The sequence below is a fragment of the Ranitomeya variabilis genome, chromosome 2, assembly GCF_051348905.1.
Source record: "Ranitomeya variabilis isolate aRanVar5 chromosome 2, aRanVar5.hap1, whole genome shotgun sequence".
Taxonomy (NCBI): Eukaryota; Metazoa; Chordata; class Amphibia; order Anura; family Dendrobatidae; genus Ranitomeya; species Ranitomeya variabilis.
Window position 1 is genome coordinate 358,877,253 of NC_135233.1, and position 18,183 is coordinate 358,895,435.

General features: G+C 45.0%; 1 protein-coding gene across 1 annotated transcript in view; it reads right to left on the minus strand.

Annotated features, from left to right (window-relative positions):
• Positions 1-18,183, minus strand: part of LOC143805906 (cytochrome P450 2C23-like) — a 67,914-nt gene that overhangs the window by 12,120 nt on the left and 37,611 nt on the right. The window lies entirely within an intron of this gene.

Here is an 18,183-nt window from a genome sequence, read left to right on the forward strand (position 1 = left end):
TACCCCACGGCCCTAGTGGGCACTCCACAATTACAACCAAATAACAGCTGAAGCTTGTTTGAAAAGTTAAGGGTATGTGCCGACAATCCGTAATAAGCCCAGTGGATAGGATTTATAGAAACCTTATGCCCACTGTGCTCATTATATGCGATGAATCCTCATGGTTCAATGAACACATGCAGATTTACCTGTGAGATTAGAACGCAATGTTTTGGATGCAGCTAAAATGTGCTGCTTCGAAAGCATTGCTATAGCCTGATTGTGGGCACATAGCCTAAAAGGGCTATGATCAATGTATGTCTTTAGGAGCACACACCTTCCCAGCCTATTCAGTTCCTTGCTGCTGGGAATCCATCACTCCTTGTTGACTGACATTTCTAGTTTAGTAGATTTGTCCTTCTTTTGAGTTGAATGTGCTTCTGTAAAACATTCAGGTCTGACAGTGGCATGTTCTAAAGTTTACAATTTTATCACTGTATTTGTATATAGAGATAAAAGGGCCATTGAAAAATTCCAGGAACGTGAGTGGTGAAAAGGAGAACTACTCTGTAAACAGCCAACCATGAGGGCAAGGGACTTATGATTTTGCAAGACTGATAAAGGAAGATCTGGATCTGGAGCTGAGAGGAAAGGTGGTCAAACTCCTAAAGGTACCGTCACATTAAGCGACGCTGCAGCGATACAGACAAAGATGCCGATCGCTACAGTGTCGCTGTTTCGTCGCTGTGTGGTCGCTGGAGAGCTGTCACACAGACAGCTCTCCAGCGACCAACGATGCCGAAGTCCCTTGGTAACCAAGGTAAACATCGGGTTACTAAGTGCAGGGCCGCGCTTAGTAACCCGATGTTTACCCTGGTTACCAGTGTAAATGTAAAAAAAACAAACAGTACATACTTACATTCCGGTGTCTGTCCCCCGGCGCTGTGCTTTCCTGCACTGACTGTGAGCGCCGGCCGGAAAGCACAGCGGTGACGTCACCGCTGTGCTTTACGGCCGGCCGGCGCTCACAGTCAGTTTGGGAAGCTGACGGCGAGGGGACAGACATCGGAATGTGAGTATGTACTGTTTGGGTTTTTTTACATTTACAATGGTAACCTGTTTTTTTTTACATTTACAATGGTAACCAGGGTAAACATCGGGTTACTAAGCGCGGCTCTGCGCTTAGTAACCCGATGTTTACCCTGGTTACCAGTGAAGACATCGCTGTATCAGTGTCACACACACCAATCCAGTGATGTCAGCGGGAGATCCAGCGACAAAATAAGGTGCTGGCCTTCTAGCTCCGACCAACGATGTCACAGCAGGATCCTGATCGCTGCTGCGTGTCAAACAACGATATCGCTATCCAGGACGCTGCAACATCACGGATCGCTAGCGATATCGTTGTTAAGTCGCTCAGTGTGAAGGTACCTATAGACACAAAATGTAAACAACGTAACACAAAAGTGCTCATATCACAACTATAGCAGATAGAAGTGATTTGCAATCTCCATGCTGTCTAATGAATATAACCTAGAATAAAAACATAATGCATATGCACACCACAGTAATTAATGGTAACACATATAAAAAATAAAGTGTAAAGCATTGTGGAAAATGAAGGCGCTATTTAAGTAAGTATTTAACTAAGAAAAACAATTACATTACAGCTTGAGGCATTTATACAATATCAAAAGAACCAACACAATATGCCATAATGGGTATGAGCATTGTGACGACACAGCATTTAATCTTAATTATCCAGATGTAAATTCAATAATGCAGGAGTCATAAACTGTTATCATTAAGTTGACTCTTCTAGTAGGTTGAATTAATATTTGTAAATTGATTAATGGTTGTTACTTACCTCTTATATCAGCTCCCACAGTTTATTGTACTGTTATTTTTGCAAAGCATGGATGCAAGGTCACTGAACAATGATGTTTGCTAATATGTTGATTACACATTGTTAGGGTTGGCGCAACGCACCGAATATATTTATTAGATGGAATTGGTGCGTTTGCAACCCAGGATCCACCGTGCAGGAAAGAACCTGCTGCTAAGTAATTGGTGGCACTATATGGCGGTATGAACCAGCTCTGTTAGCTTCACAGAGCGGCCGAGAAAGCAAAGCTCTGTGCCCTTTTAGACTTTCACAGAAGCACAGGCTATCTACCCAAATGAGAGCAGTCAGTGGTCATGCATGCACACAAAACTCCTCGCCGGAGGTGCCAGCGTTCTAGGGGCTTATTTTAGCCAGGTCCCTGAATACACACAAACACAATCTCCTCGCCCGAGGTGCCAGCATTCTAGGGGCTTATTTCAGTCGGGTCCCTGAACACATACAAACACATGACCACAGTGGCGCAAAGCACATAACTTAGGAAGATACTAGCGCCGTGCGGCCATGCGAGCCTTAAATAGTTGCAGCACGTACAGGACCTTCCTAGAAGGACCAATGAGAGGCTGCTACAGAGCCTGCACACCTACAGGACCTTCCTAGAAGGACCAATAGATTTGGCTGCAGTACCTGAGCATGTGACCCTTGGTCTCCACTGAGAGATCTTACCCTGGGCATGCTCAGTGTGTGCAAAGCAGGACTTAGTCCCAGAAAAGCCTGCTCACCGCAGATCAGTGCAGGGTACAATAGCAGAGCCTGGAGAGGCAGCAGTAACCCTTTGCACAGTATCAGTCATAGTGAGATGCTGGGACCGACGTCTCCGCTGAGCAGGCTCCACTGCGGCCGATGCAGAATGGGAGACCGCAGTAGACACGGATCGAGATTCCCCCTTTGCAGCAGAGGAAACTCGACTCCTTACACACATTATACCAGGCCATGCAGTTTGTTGACTTGCAATCATTGAAGGGTAAACTATAAATAATCAAATTATGCGGGTTAACTTCATCACCCCTGCACCTTGACCTGTGGATGATTGCATGAAGGACGACAGTTGTGAACTATTAAAGGGAATATGCCTGTGTTACAAGACATCCAAGAAATCCAGAGATTCAAAGAGCCAGAGACTCTTTACAAAACCACACCAAGAAACACTCTATAAGACAGCAGCCAAGACATCATGGCCCAATCACAAGGGACACAGATTTGACATTCCACAGGATGCCAGCTTAGGGGACCTCGGCTCTGGCTGAAAGAATACTCATTTGCTCCATTGACCATCACTGAACCCATGGATACGTTTGGACCCACTGTCACCTGATTCCATGGAAATGTTTGGAAAAGCCAGGTTGTGACCCTCCCACCCACATGGTGTTGTACCTCAATGGACTGTCAGCTTCCTAAGCTTGCTGTTACATCATTGACTCCTCTCTGTGAGTGCCGCAGGTGGGGTAGTTGGCCCTGGAAGCTCTGAACTCACAGATTTTTTTTTCCGGGTGAGTCAACTGAAGGGTGAGACTCTTGAATTTTGCACCATATTGGGTATTTTGTTTGGACTGTTCTATGTGTTATTTGTCTGTTTTGTGGTTCAATAAAGTATTACCACACTGTTTTACCCTCACCCTGTGTTGTCTGAGTAGAATTATGCCCACGGTAAAAAGAGAGCGGGCATTCGTTGGGATGATACCTGGTCCATGTGGTTTTGGCTAGCGGACAACAGCACCCGCTGACCTCCCCGTGTATCCATATGTACGATAGACGCAAGTTCCACTTCCAGACTCCTACTGTACGTTTTATGTTATGGTTCTCAATGGCAAGAGAACATAGCCCAGCATACATAAGAACAAGCTCTTGGAAGGATGGAAACTAAAACTGACCATGAACTAAACCTGCCGCACAACTAACAGTAGCCGGGTAGCGTGCCTACGTTTAATCCCTAGACGCTCAGCGCCAGCCGGAGGACTAACTAATCCTAGCAGAGGAAAATACAGTCCTGGCTCACCTCTAGAGAAATTTCCCCGAAAGGCAGACAGAGGCCCCCACATATATTGGCGGTGATTTTAGATGAAAATGACAAACGTAGTATGAAAATAGGTTTAGCAAAATCGAGGTCCGCTTACTAGATAGCAGGAAGACAGAAAGGGCACTTTCATGGTCAGCTGAAAACCCTATCAAAACACCATCCTGAAATTACTTTAAGACTCTAGTATTAACTCATAACATCAGAGTGGCAATTTCAGATCACAAGAGCTTTCCAGACACAGAAACGAAACTGCAGCTGTGAACTGGAACAAAATGCAAAAAAAAAACAAGGACAAAAGTCAGACTTAGCTGGGAGTTGTCTAGAAGCAGGAACATGCACAGAAAGGCTTCTGATTACAATGATGACCGGCATGGAAATGACAGAGGAGCAAGGTTAAATAGCGACTCCCACATCCTGATGGGAACAGGTGAACAGAGGGGATGATGCACACAAGTTCAATTCCACCAGTGGCCACCGGGGGAGCCCAAAATCCAATTTCACAACAGTACCCCCCCCTCAAGGAGGGGGCACCGAACCCTCACCAGAACCACCAGGGCGATCAGGATGAGCCCTATGAAAGGCACGGACCAGATCGGAGGCATGAACATCAGAGGAAGTCACCCAAGAATTATCCTCCTGACCGTATCCCTTCCATTTGACCAGATACTGGAGTTTCCGTCTGGAAACACGGGAGTCCAAGATTTTTTCCACAACGTACTCCAACTCGCCCTCAACCAACACCGGAGCAGGAGGCTCAACGGAAGGCACAGCCGGTACCTCATACCTGCGCAATAATGACCGATGAAAAACATTATGAATAGAAAAAGATGCAGGGAGGTCCAAACGGAAGGACACAGGGTTAAGAATCTCCAATATCTTGTACGGGCCGATGAACCAAGGCTTAAACTTAGGAGAAGAAACCCTCATAGGGACAAAACGAGAAGACAACCACACCAAGTCCCCGACACAAAGCCGAGGACCAACCCGACGCCGGCGGTTGGCAAAAAGCTGAGTCTTCTCCTGGGACAACTTCAAATTGTCCACCACCTGCCCCCAAATTTGATGCAACCTCTCCACCACAGCATCCACTCCAGGACAATCCGAAGATTCCACCTGACCGGAGGAAAATCGAGGATGAAACCCCGAATTACAGAAAAAAGGAGACACCAAGGTGGCAGAGCTGGCCCGATTATTGAGGGCAAACTCCGCTAAAGGCAAAAAAGCAACCCAATCATCCTGATCTGCAGACACAAAACACCTCAAATATGTCTCCAAGGTCTGATTCGTCCGCTCGGTCTGGCCATTAGTCTGAGGATGGAAAGCAGACGAGAAAGACAAATCTATGCCCATCCTAGCACAGAATGCCCGCCAAAATCTAGACACGAATTGGGTTCCTCTGTCAGAAACGATATTCTCCGGAATACCATGCAAACGAACCACATTTTGAAAAAACAGAGGAACCAACTCGGAAGAAGAAGGCAACTTAGGCAGGGGAACCAAATGGACCATCTTAGAGAAACGGTCACACACCACCCAGATGACAGACATCTTCTGAGAAACAGGAAGATCCGAAATAAAATCCATCGAGATGTGCGTCCAAGGCCTCTTCGGGATAGGCAAGGGCAACAACAATCCACTAGCCCGAGAACAACAAGGCTTGGCCCGAGCACAAACGTCACAAGACTGCACAAAGCCTCGTACATCTCGTGACAGGGAAGGCCACCAGAAGGACCTTGCCACGAAATCCCTGGTACCAAAGATTCCAGGATGACCTGCCAATGCAGAAGAATGAACCTCAGAAATGACTTTACTGGTCCAATCATCAGGAACAAACAGTCTACCAGGTGGGCAACGATCAGGTCTATCCGCCTGAAACTCCTGTAAGGCCCGCCGCAGGTCTGGAGAAACGGCAGACAATATCACTCCATCCTTAAGGATACCTGTAGGTTCAGAATTACCAGGGGAGTCAGGCTCAAAACTCCTAGAAAGGGCATCCGCCTTAACATTCTTAGAACCCGGTAGGTATGACACCACAAAATTAAACCGAGAGAAAAACAACGACCAGCGCGCCTGTCTAGGATTCAGGCGTCTGGCGGACTCAAGATAAATTAAATTTTTGTGGTCGGTCAATACCACCACCTGATGTCTAGCCCCCTCAAGCCAATGACGCCACTCCTCAAAAGCCCACTTCATGGCCAAAAGCTCCCGATTCCCAATATCATAATTCCGCTCGGCGGGCGAAAATTTACGAGAAAAAAAAGCACAAGGCTTCATCACGGAGCAGTCGGAACTTCTCTGCGACAAAACCGCCCCAGCTCCGATTTCAGAAGCGTCGACCTCAACCTGAAAAGGAAGAGCAACATCAGGCTGACGCAACACAGGGGCGGAAGAAAAGCGGCGCTTAAGCTCCTGAAAGGCCTCCACAGCAGCAGGGGACCAATCAGCAACATCAGCACCCTTCTTAGTCAAATCAGTCAATGGTTTAACAACATCAGAAAAACCAGCAATAAATCGACGATAAAAGTTAGCAAAGCCCAAAAATTTCTGAAGACTCTTAAGAGAAGAGGGTTGCGTCCAATCACAAATAGCCTGAACCTTGACAGGATCCATCTCGATGGAAGAGGGGGAAAAAATGAATCCCAAGAAGGAAATCTTCTGCACCCCAAAAACGCACTTAGCACCCTTCACACACAAGGAATTAGACCGCAAAACCTGAAAAACCCTCCTGACCTGCTGGACATGAGAGTCCCAGTCATCCGAAAAAATCAGAATATCATCCAGATACACAATCATAAATTTATCCAAATAATCACGGAAAATGTCATGCATAAAGGACTGAAAGACTGAAGGGGCATTTGAAAGGCCAAAAGGCATCACCAAATACTCAAAGTGGCCCTCGGGCGTATTAAATGCGGTTTTCCACTCATCCCCCTGCTTAATTCGCACCAAATTATACGCCCCACGGAGATCTATCTTAGAGAACCACTTGGCCCCCTTTATGCGAGCAAACAAATCAGTCAGCAGTGGCAACGGATATTGATATTTAACCGTGATTTTATTCAAAAGCCGATAATCAATACACGGCCTCAAAGAGCCATCTTTCTTAGACACAAAGAAAAAACCGGCTCCTAAGGGAGATGACGAAGGACGAATATGTCCCTTTTCCAAGGACTCCTTTATATATTCTCGCATAGCAGCATGTTCAGGCACAGACAGATTAAATAAACGACCCTTAGGGTATTTACTACCCGGAATCAAATCTATGGCACAATCGCACTCCCGGTGCGGAGGTAATGAACCAAGCTTAGGTTCTTCAAAAACGTCACGATAGTCAGACAAGAATTCAGGAATCTCAGAGGGAATAGATGATGAAATAGAAACCAAAGGTACGTCCCCATGCATCCCCTTACATCCCCAGCTTAACACAGACATAGCTTTCCAGTCGAGGACTGGGTTATGAGATTGCAGCCATGGCAATCCAAGCACCAACACATCATGTAGATTATACAGCACAAGAAAGCGAATAATCTCCTGATGATCCGGATTAATTCGCATAGTTACTTGTGTCCAGTATTGTGGTTTATTACTAGCCAATGGGGTGGAGTCAATCCCCTTCAGAGGTATAGGAGTTTCCAGAGGCTCTAAATCATACCCACAGCGTTTGGCAAAGGACCAATCCATAAGACTCAAAGCGGCGCCAGAGTCGACATAGGCGTCCGCGGTAATAGATGATAAAGAACAAATCAGGGTCACAGATAGAATAAACTTAGACTGAAAAGTGCCAATTGAAACTGACTTATCAAGCTTCTTAGTACGCTTAGAGCATGCTGATATAACATGAGTTGAATCACCACAATAAAAGCACAACCCATTTTTTCGTCTAAAATTCTGCCGTTCGCTTCTGGACAGAATTCTATCACATTGCATATTCTCTGGCGTCTTCTCAGTAGACACCGCCAAATGGTGCACAGGTTTGCGCTCCCGCAGACGTCTATCGATCTGAATAGCCATTGTCATTGACTCATTCAGACCCGCAGGCACAGGGAACCCCACCATAACGTCCTTAATGGCATCAGAGAGACCCTCTCTGAAATTCGCCGCCAGGGCGCACTCATTCCACTGAGTAAGCACAGACCATTTACGGAATTTTTGGCAGTATATTTCAACTTCATCTTGCCCCTGAGATAGGGACATCAAGGCTTTTTCCGCCTGAAGCTCTAAATGAGGTTCCTCATAAAGCAACCCCAAGGCCAGAAAAAACGCATCCACATTGAGCAACGCAGGATCCCCTGGAGCCAATGCAAAAGCCCAATCTTGAGGGTCGCCCCGGAGCAAGGAAATCACAATCCTGACCTGCTGTGCAGGATCTCCAGCAGAGCGAGATTTCAAGGACAAAAACAACTTGCAATTATTTTTGAAATTTTGAAAGCAAGATCTATTCCCCGAGAAAAATTCAGGCAAAGGAATTCTAGGTTCAGATATAGGAACATGAACAACAAAATCTTGTAAATTTTGAACTTTCGTGGTGAGATTATTCAAACCTGCAGCTAAACTCTGAATATCCATTTTAAACAGGTGAACACAGAGCCATTCCAGGATTAGAAGGAGAGAGAGAGAGGAAGGCTGCAATATAGGCAGACTTGCAAGTGATTAAATTGAAAGCACACTCAGAACTGAAGGAAAAAAAAAAAATTTTTCAGCAGACTTCTTTTTTCTCTCCTTTCTCTGCCAATTAATTTAACCCTTTGTGGGCCGGTCAAACTGTTATGGTTCTCAATGGCAAGAGAACATAGCCCAGCATACATAAGAACAAGCTCTTGGAAGGATGGAAACTAAAACTGACCATGAACTAAACCTGCCGCACAACTAACAGTAGCCGGGTAGCGTGCCTACGTTTTATCCCTAGACGCTCAGCGCCAGCCGGAGGACTAACTAATCCTAGCAGAGGAAAATACAGTCCTGGCTCACCTCTAGAGAAATTTCCCCGAAAGGCAGACAGAGGCCCCCACATATATTGGCGGTGATTTTAGATGAAAATGACAAACGTAGTATGAAAATAGGTTTAGCAAAATCGAGGTCCGCTTACTAGATAGCAGGAAGACAGAAAGGGCACTTTCATGGTCAGCTGAAAACCCTATCAAAACACCATCCTGAAATTACTTTAAGACTCTAGTATTAACTCATAACATCAGAGTGGCAATTTCAGATCACAAGAGCTTTCCAGACACAGAAACGAAACTGCAGCTGTGAACTGGAACAAAATGCAAAAAACAAACAAGGACAAAAGTCAGACTTAGCTGGGAGTTGTCTAGAAGCAGGAACATGCACAGAAAGGCTTCTGATTACAATGATGACCGGCATGGAAATGACAGAGGAGCAAGGTTAAATAGCGACTCCCACATCCTGATGGGAACAGGTGAACAGAGGGGATGATGCACACAAGTTCAATTCCACCAGTGGCCACCGGGGGAGCCCAAAATCCAATTTCACAACAGTTTTAGGAGACTGGTGGGTTCCTCTCTCTTAATCAGTACTTCAGAGGGGAAAAGACCCTGCATGTGACTTTCTCCATTATAGACTGCCAGTGTAATATCATTGTTATACAACAGATTGGCAGCTCCAATTATCTGAAATGGAGAGAGCCACATTCATAGGCAGCTACTTCCAACTTATCTACTCCTTCCTAAAATGACAATTAGTGGTCAAGGGATGCCATTGTCCTAATATATGATGGTCACAGATGGTTATAAAATACATCATTTGTACTTACTCATCCCTGCTCCCAAGCTGCTCCTCTTTGCTCTGATTTGACAGAAAACTATGCAGCCATATTGTTGGAGACCATCAGCAACGGCACCACAGACCACGTTTTTCTCCCAGGCTGCGTTTTGTGGCTTATTAAAATACCTCCTTATGCTTCCAATTCCATAGAAATATTTTTTGTGGACGTAAATAAAATTCTTGAGATTAAATTTCTTATGTTGTTTCATCACAAGCCATTTTATGCCAAAACCTTTGCAGACGGAGACACTAGTGATTAGCGAGCACTAAAATGCTTGTGTGCTCGTTGCTCGGGTCAAGTCGGTTTAGAATACTCTGGTAGTCAGCCAGAACAACAAGCCCAATGTAAGTCTATGGGAGACCCGAGTACTTTTACCGCGATCCCCCCCGGGGGTCCTTTTAAGGTCTAAAAACTAGTGATGAGCGAATATACTCGTTTCTCGAGATTTCCTGAGCACGCTCGGGTGTCCTCCGAGTATTTTTTAGTGCTCGGAAATTTAGTTTTTATTGCCGCAGCTGAATGATTTACATCTGTTTGCCAGCATAAGTACATGTGGGGATTCCTCAGCAGTCAGGCAACCTCCACATGTACTTATGCTGGCTAACAGATGTAAATCATTCAGCTGCGGCAATAAAAACTAAATCTCTGAGCACTAGAAAATACTCGGAGGACACCCGAGCGTGCTCGGGAAATCTCGAGTAACGAGTATATTCACTGATTACTACTAAAAACGTCTGAAAACAATGGAAACACTGCTCAAATGTCAAAGGGACATCATGGGGATCGCCCCTGGAAGCATTCCTGACTCTTAGTTCACAGGTTTAATACATTTTTTCCAAGATTCATGCCATTTTTCCCGGTGCCACAAAAAACACATGAAAACGAAACCAAACGGGTTTTGCTGGGAAATATTTCAAGGTACATCCTTTGCAGGTTAATGACTTCCCTGTAAGGCCAAATATTAAACCCCAGACTGAAAATTTCCTCCCCCACTTAGGCTTTAGTTTAGACGCAGCGTTTTTGAAGGGTTTTTCAACTTTAACATTGCTTTCAACCACTACAAATGCATTCACTGGGAAATGTCATTGTAACATTTAACACCCCTAGCTGGCCATGTGGTGTGTGACACATAAGCAGACCCATCTTGTTTCATTTACGAAGGAGGGACTCTTAAAGTCACAGAGCCTATTTTTACTGGTGCATCAGGTGGCAATAATCTTCTTAAAGGGCCATTATTAAACAGTGGGTCTCCTAAGCTGTTGTAGCCTAGGCTGTGAGTGGATGAGCTGCCAAGAATTACAACGCACCACAATACCGCTTCATAAGATGTCCAGGGGGGACTCCTGAAAAAGTGTTGCATTGAATTCAAGGCCTGCCCTGCTACCAATTCATATGCACCACATTACGCCTTTGAACCCAGATACTGGAAGGGCCCAGGAAAATCAACTTCACAATATGCATTTTGTACTCCTGTACTCCTTTGTTTTACACATTAGCAGGAAGGCCAGCCCTGCTGCACAGTCAGTCATATGCACACCATTACGCCTTTGAACCCACATACTGGATGGGCGCAGGAAAATCCACTTCACAATATGCATTTTGTATTCTGTACTCCTTTGTTTTACACATTGGCAGCAAAGCCAGCCCTGCTGCATAGTCAGTCATATGCACCCTATTGCGCCTTGGAACCCACAGACTGATATATACAGGCTTAGAACTGTTTGTGAAGTGAATAAACAAACATTTCTCAAGATTGTGTCACTATGAGCATTGTCTGTCACATCTGTAAATGTTTTACAAGAAATGCAGCTATGTGATTGTCTGAATGCATTCGGTATAAAGTGTTTTAATCTTGTTTACAAATCGCCATTTGTATATTCGCCATTTGTACATTTGAGGCAGACAAAGTTAAGGCTCGCAAGGAGAGAAACTAATATAGTGGACAAAGCTATATTTTTAATGAACTACTGAGCCAAACTAACAGCATTGCTTTATCAAATTTATATGAAGTGTATTGTGTTCAATGTGAGCAACCAGGCAACACAAAAATTAGCTTTTTAAGAGAGCTCTTTAAGGTACACAAATGTTATGAAGTCTTTGCCAACAAGGATGTGGTTTCACCAATGTGGGGTACCTTTTTAAAAATATACTATTGCCATCACATCCCCCTTGCCCAAACTTCACCAGCCTATAACAGTACAAGGCACGTTCACCTTGGTGATCTAGTGGCAGTTAAAGAAGATACAATGCAGGAGACCGAGTTAAGAATTAGGCCCAATGTAGGGGTGTGGGTCTCTTAGACTTGTAATAAAGTGCCTGGCCTGAAAAGCATTTGCTCATGGGTGTTTTTTTTTTTTTAAATATTTCATGTGGATCCTAGACACCCTTTCCCAAAAGTTGAATGTCTGTAGCAGCACGGAACTTGTGAACCCTGGTGATCTAATGGTGGAAAATGAGGAGACATTGCTGAAGGCCTCATTAAAACCTACGCCCAATGTAAAGTATTGTGTCTCCTACACTTGTAATGCCAATACACTAAGTGCCTATGGGCTGACAAACATTTCCCCAAGGGGAATACATTTATAAAAAATATATTATGGCCATCCTAGACACCTTTCCAAAAAATTGACTGTCTGTAGCAGCACGGAACACATGAACCCTGGTAATCTAGTGGTGTAAAATGATGAGAGGTGGAGGAAGGCCTCATTAAAAAATAGGCATAATGTAAAGGAGCTGCTCCTAGACTAGTAATGCCCGTACACTAAGTGCATGGGCTGACAAACATTTCCCCATGGGGGGGGCAATTTTTTTAAAAACATTTTTTACGGGCATCATAAATACCTTGCAAAACTGTAAAGTGGTTTCCTACACAGTTGCTGCTGGGAAAATGCAGGTTTTTACTAAAAATATGGCGGACAAATTGTTGGATGAAGTGATCAGGAAAAGGGGCAGGGTGATGACGGGAATGGGAACGTACATGCTTAATAACAGCGGTGGCTATGGGAGGTATGAGATCCAGGATACAGAGTACAATGATTAGTCGTTTAGCCACCAACCAATTACCAGAATGTGTTTCATGCCCGTCAGAAGATCGGTGTAACAGATGCGCGTGTTTAACTTGGCCTAAAAAATGCCTGTCTAAAATATGTTGCCAAACCAAAGATGCATGTGTCTGTCTAAAGAGCAAACTGCAAAATGTTCGTGAGATGCTGAATTATAGAAAGCAGATCAGTGTTGGAGGAGAACCAAACAAAGTGATGGATGCTTGTGAAAAACTAAGTTTAAAGAGGAGTGCACCATTCGTAACTATAAACACACCCATGGCACAAGATTCTTCACCCATACATATTACCAATACTATCCAAATGTCACAGTCGAAAATTATTTGTTCTTGTGTGACAAACACTGTTAAAGGAATGCCACTAAATGTAGATAATCACGACCCTGGGAAACACCAGATTTCCTCTTTACAAGATATGGACGATGATGGTATAGATGGTGACTTTGAAATTTACCACATCAACACCAAGAAGATGAAGATCACGCTGCAAAAAAATGTGCAAAAAAAGGCTGTGAATGTCTGGAAAATCATTTTCTCTTGGGCAAACTTTCCCTCTTACTAAAGTGGTACCGAATGATGCATACACATCTCTCATGTCTATTTAGCGTGAGATGGTTGAAAGATGATGTATTCTGTTTTGTCCATGTCCACTTTTTGAAAGCGAGCATAAAAGAAGGAAAAAATAGCGGCAAGACGTGTGATTTTGGTCAGTAAGGAGGTAATGTCAGGTACAGATAGGTAGATCTCCATGTCATCAGCATACTGATGATATTGCAAACCGTGCCATTACATCAGCTGTCCCAGGCAGAAGGTGTAGATGGAGAAGAGTAGGGGTCAGAGAACGGAGCTTTGGGGAACACCGAAAGACTGTGGTCGAGGTGAGGAGGTGGTGTGGGAGAGGGAGACACTTAATGTCCCCATAACACCCTTGTTGTTTTTTATAGACTCTGCCGATAACCCCCAAAAGGCCATTTGCACCAACGGCCATGCCCACATCAGCAGGGGTAGTAAAACTCCCATCTTAACCCCCTTAAGCATGATCAGGCACATGGCAGCAAAGCACCCGATTTTGTTGGTTGAATACAAGGCTCCATGAACAGTGTCTGTGGGTGATAACACTGCTTCTTCTGATGTTGCGCGTGCAAGCCAATCCCCTGTCCATGGTGCATGCAAAGATAGCTCATGCCCTGCAGTTGCACACAAACTCAACTAGCACCATCATCACGCGCACGTCCTTGTCCCAGCGCAGCATTCAGTTGTCCATACCCCAGTCTTTGGAACTCAAGTGGAAATAAGCAGCCAATGCCACAGTACTAAATTCACACATTTCTTGTTTGCTTGTGCTCGAAATGTTGCATTTTAGGCCCATTGGAGAAGTAAGCTTTCCACAACCTGATGCTGGTGACCATCACAAGGTACTCGTTACCCAGCTGCCACGATCTTTCCCGGTCTGCTGTCTCAACATTACACAAGCAAGCACGTGTCCCAAAATATTACCCTGGTCCTCTACAATGCTGTTACAGGGAAAGTGCACCTAAACACGGACACTTGGACAAGTGCATGTGGGCAGGAATGATACATCTCGCTGACGGCACACTGGGTTAGCGTAGAGGAAGCCATGACCCAGTCGGACATTGGGAGACCATGTTGCCGATGTATGGAGACAGTTTGTGGAAGGCTTTGTCTGTCATAGTTAGGTGTTGTGGATTCTGTTTGTGGGCTCCCTCTGGTGGTTACTGCTGGTACTGGGTGACTTTGGTGGGTTGCGGCCTTTGGTTTCCACCTGTCCATCAGAGGCTGGGTGTTTCCTATTTTACCTGGCCTTTCTGTCATTTCCCTTGCCGGCTATCAATGTGTTCAGATGTGCTCTGTTTGGTTCCTGCCTACCTGCTCCCAGATCTTTCAGGATAAGCTAAGTGCTGATTTTCAGTTGTTTGGTTTTTTTGTCCAGCTTGCTTAGAATGTCTCTATGTTAGCTGGTTGCTCTAGTGGACTGAGGTTCTCCCCATGTGCCATGAGTTGGCACATGGGTTCTTGTAATCTCAGGATGTTTTTTTTGATTAGGGTTTTTTGCTGACCGCTTAGTCCCCTTTTGTGTCATTCTGCTTTCTAGTTTTCAGCGGGCCTCTATTTGCTAAAGCTATATACATCATCTCTATGTGTGTGCCTTCCTCTCATTTCACCGTCAATACATGTGGGGGGCAACTATACCTTTGGGGTTAATTCCTCTGGAGGCAAGTGAGGTCTTTGTTTTCTCTGCAGTACTAGTTAGCTCTTAGGCTGGTGCGTGGCGTCTAGAACCAACGTAGGCACGCTCCCTGGCTATCTCTAGTTGCGTTTGTCAGGCGTAGGGCAGCGGTCAGCCCAGGTTCCATCACCCTAGAGCTCGTCCGATATTTATTATACTCTGCTTGTCCTGTGCTATCCCTAGCCATTGGGGATTCATGACAGTATAGCCGGCCCACAAAGTGTTAATTGTTTGGGCTGAAGCAGGAGAAAAAGAAGTGTTCAAGGGAAATTTTTTTTTTTTTTCCTTCAGAGTTTTGCTGCCTAGCCCTTAATTGCTGTCTAGCTGCTTCTTACCTCCTCTTAACCCTTGAATGGCTCTGATCTTAGCTGTTTATCATGGATGTCCAGAGTTTGGCTTCCAGCCTGAGTAATCTCGCAGCAAAGGTTCAAAACATACAGGATTTCGTTGTTCACACTCCCATGTCTGAACCTAGAATTCCTATTCCAGAGTTTTTTTCTGGAGATAGATCTACCTTCCTGAATTTCAGGAACAATTGTAAATTGTTTCTCTCTTTGAAATCTCGCTCCTCTGGAGACCCTGCTCAACAGGTCAAGATTGTTATATCGTTCCTACGGGGCGACCCTCAGAATTGGGCATTTGCATTGGCACCAGGGGATCCTACATTGCTCAGTGTGGATGCGTTTTTTCTGGCATTGGGATTGCTCTATGAGGAACCTAACCTAGAGATTCAGGCTGAAAAGGCTTTATTAGCCCTCTCTCAGGGGCATGATGAAGCGGAAATATATTGTCAGAAATTTCGGAAATGGTCGGTGCTTACTCAGTGGAATGAGTGCGCCCTGGCTGCAAACTTCAGAAATGGTCTTTCTGAGGCCATTAAGGATATTATGGTGGGGTTCCCTGCGCCTACAGGTCTGAATGAGTCTATGGCTATGGCCATTCAGATTGATCGGCGTTTACGGGAGCGCAAACCCGTGCACCAGTTGGCGGTGTCTTCTGAACAGGCACCTGAGACTATGCAATGTAATAGAATTGATTCCTGGCAGTAAGTTCCCTAAGGGTCGTTTATTTAATCTGTCACTGCCAGAGCATACTGCTATGCGGAATTATATTAAGGAGTCCTTGGAAAAGGGACATATTCGTCCATCTTCGTCCCCTCTGGGAGCAGGTTTTTTTTTCGTGGCAAAAAAAGATGGTTCCCTGAGGTCTTGTATAGATTATCGCCTTCTGAATAAGATTACAGTCAAATACCAGTATCCATTGCCATTATTTACTGATTTGTTTGCTCGCATTAAGGGGGCTAGGTGGTTCACTAAAATAGATCTTCGTGGTGCGTATAATCTGTTGCGGATAAAACAGGGTGATGAGTGGAAAACCGCATTTAATACGCCTGAGGGCCATTTTGAGTATTTGGTAATGCCTTTTGGACTCTCCAATGCTCCGTCAGTCTTTCAGTCCTTTATGCACAATATTTTCCGTGAATATCTGGATAAGTTTATGATTGTGTATTTGGATGATATTTTGGTGTTTTCTGATGACTGGGAGTCTCATGTTCTACAGGTCAGGAAGGTGTTTCAGGTTTTGCGGGCCAATTCTCTGTTTGTGAAGGGCTCAAAGTGTCTCTTCGGAGTCCAGAAGATTTCTTTTTTGGGGTACATTTTTTCTCCTTCTACTATTGAGATGGATCCCGTTAAGGTTCAGGCTATTTGTGACTGGACACAACCTACATCTGTTAAGAGCCTTCAAAAGTTCTTGGGGTTTGCTAATTTTTATCGTCGGTTCATTGCTAATTTTTCCAGTATTGTTAAACCTTTGACTGATTTGACTAAAAAGGGTGCTGATGTTGCTGATTGGTCTCCTGCGGCCGTGGAGGCCTTTCGGGAACTTAAGCGCCGGTTTTCTTCTGCTCCTGTGTTGTGTCAACCAGATGTTTCACTTCCTTTTCAGGTGGAGGTTGATGCTTCCGAGATTGGAGCGGGGGCGGTTTTGTCACAGAGAAGTTCTAATGGCTCGGTGATGAAGCCATGTGCTTTCTTCTCTAGAAAATTCTCGCCCGCCGAGCGCAATTATGATGTGGGTAATCGGGAGCTTTTGGCCATGAAGTGGGCATTTGAGGAGTGGCGTCATTGGCTTGAGGGTGCTAAACATCGTGTGGTGGTCTTGACTGATCACAAGAATCTCATTTACCTTGAGTCTGCCAGGCGTTTGAATCCTAGACAGGCTCGTTGGTCGTTATTTTTTTTCTCGTTTCAATTTCGTGGTTTCATACCTGCCAGGTTCAAAGAATGTGAAGGCAGATGCTCTTTCCAGGAGTTTTGTGCCTGACTCTCCTGGAGACACTGGGCCTGCTGGTATCCTTAGGGATGGGGTAATATTGTCCGCCGTATCCCCAGACTTGCGACGCGCATTGCAGGAGTTTCAGGTGGATAAACCGGATCGATGTCCACCAGAAAGACTGTTTGTTCCGGATGATTGGACCAGTAGAGTCATCTCCGAGGTCCATTCTTCTGTGTTGGCTGGTCATCCTGGAATATTTGGTACAAGAGACTTGGTGGCCAGGTCTTTTTGGTGGCCTTCCTTGTCTAGGGATGTGCGTACCTTTGTGCAGTCTTGTGAAGTGTGTGCTCGAGCTAAGCCTTGCTGTTCACGGGCTAGTGGGTTGTTGTTATCATTGCCCATCCCAAAGAGGCCTTGGACGCACATTTCCATGGATTTTATTTCTGATCTCCCGGTTTCACAGAAAATGTCCGTTATCTGGGTTGTGTGTGACCGCTTTTCTAAGATGGTTCATTTGGTGCCCTTGCCTAAGTTGCCCTCCTCCTCTGAGTTGGTTCCTTTGTTTTTTCAGAACGTGGTTCGTTTGCATGGAATTCCGGAGAATATCGTTTCTGACAGGGGATCCCAGTTTGTGTCTAGATTTTGGCGGACGTTTTGTGCCAAGATGGGCATTGATTTGTCTTTCTCGTCTGCATTCCATCCTCAGACGAATGGCCAGACGGAGCGAACTAATCAGACCTTGGAAACTTATTTGAGGTGTTTTGTTTCTGCTGATCAGGATGACTGGGTTGCTTTTTTGCCACTGGCCGAATTTGCTCTTAATAATCGGGCTAGTTCTGCCACGTTGGTCTCTCCTTTTTTTTGTAATTCGGGGTTTCATCCTCGTTTTTCCTCTGGTCAGGGGGAATCTTCGGAT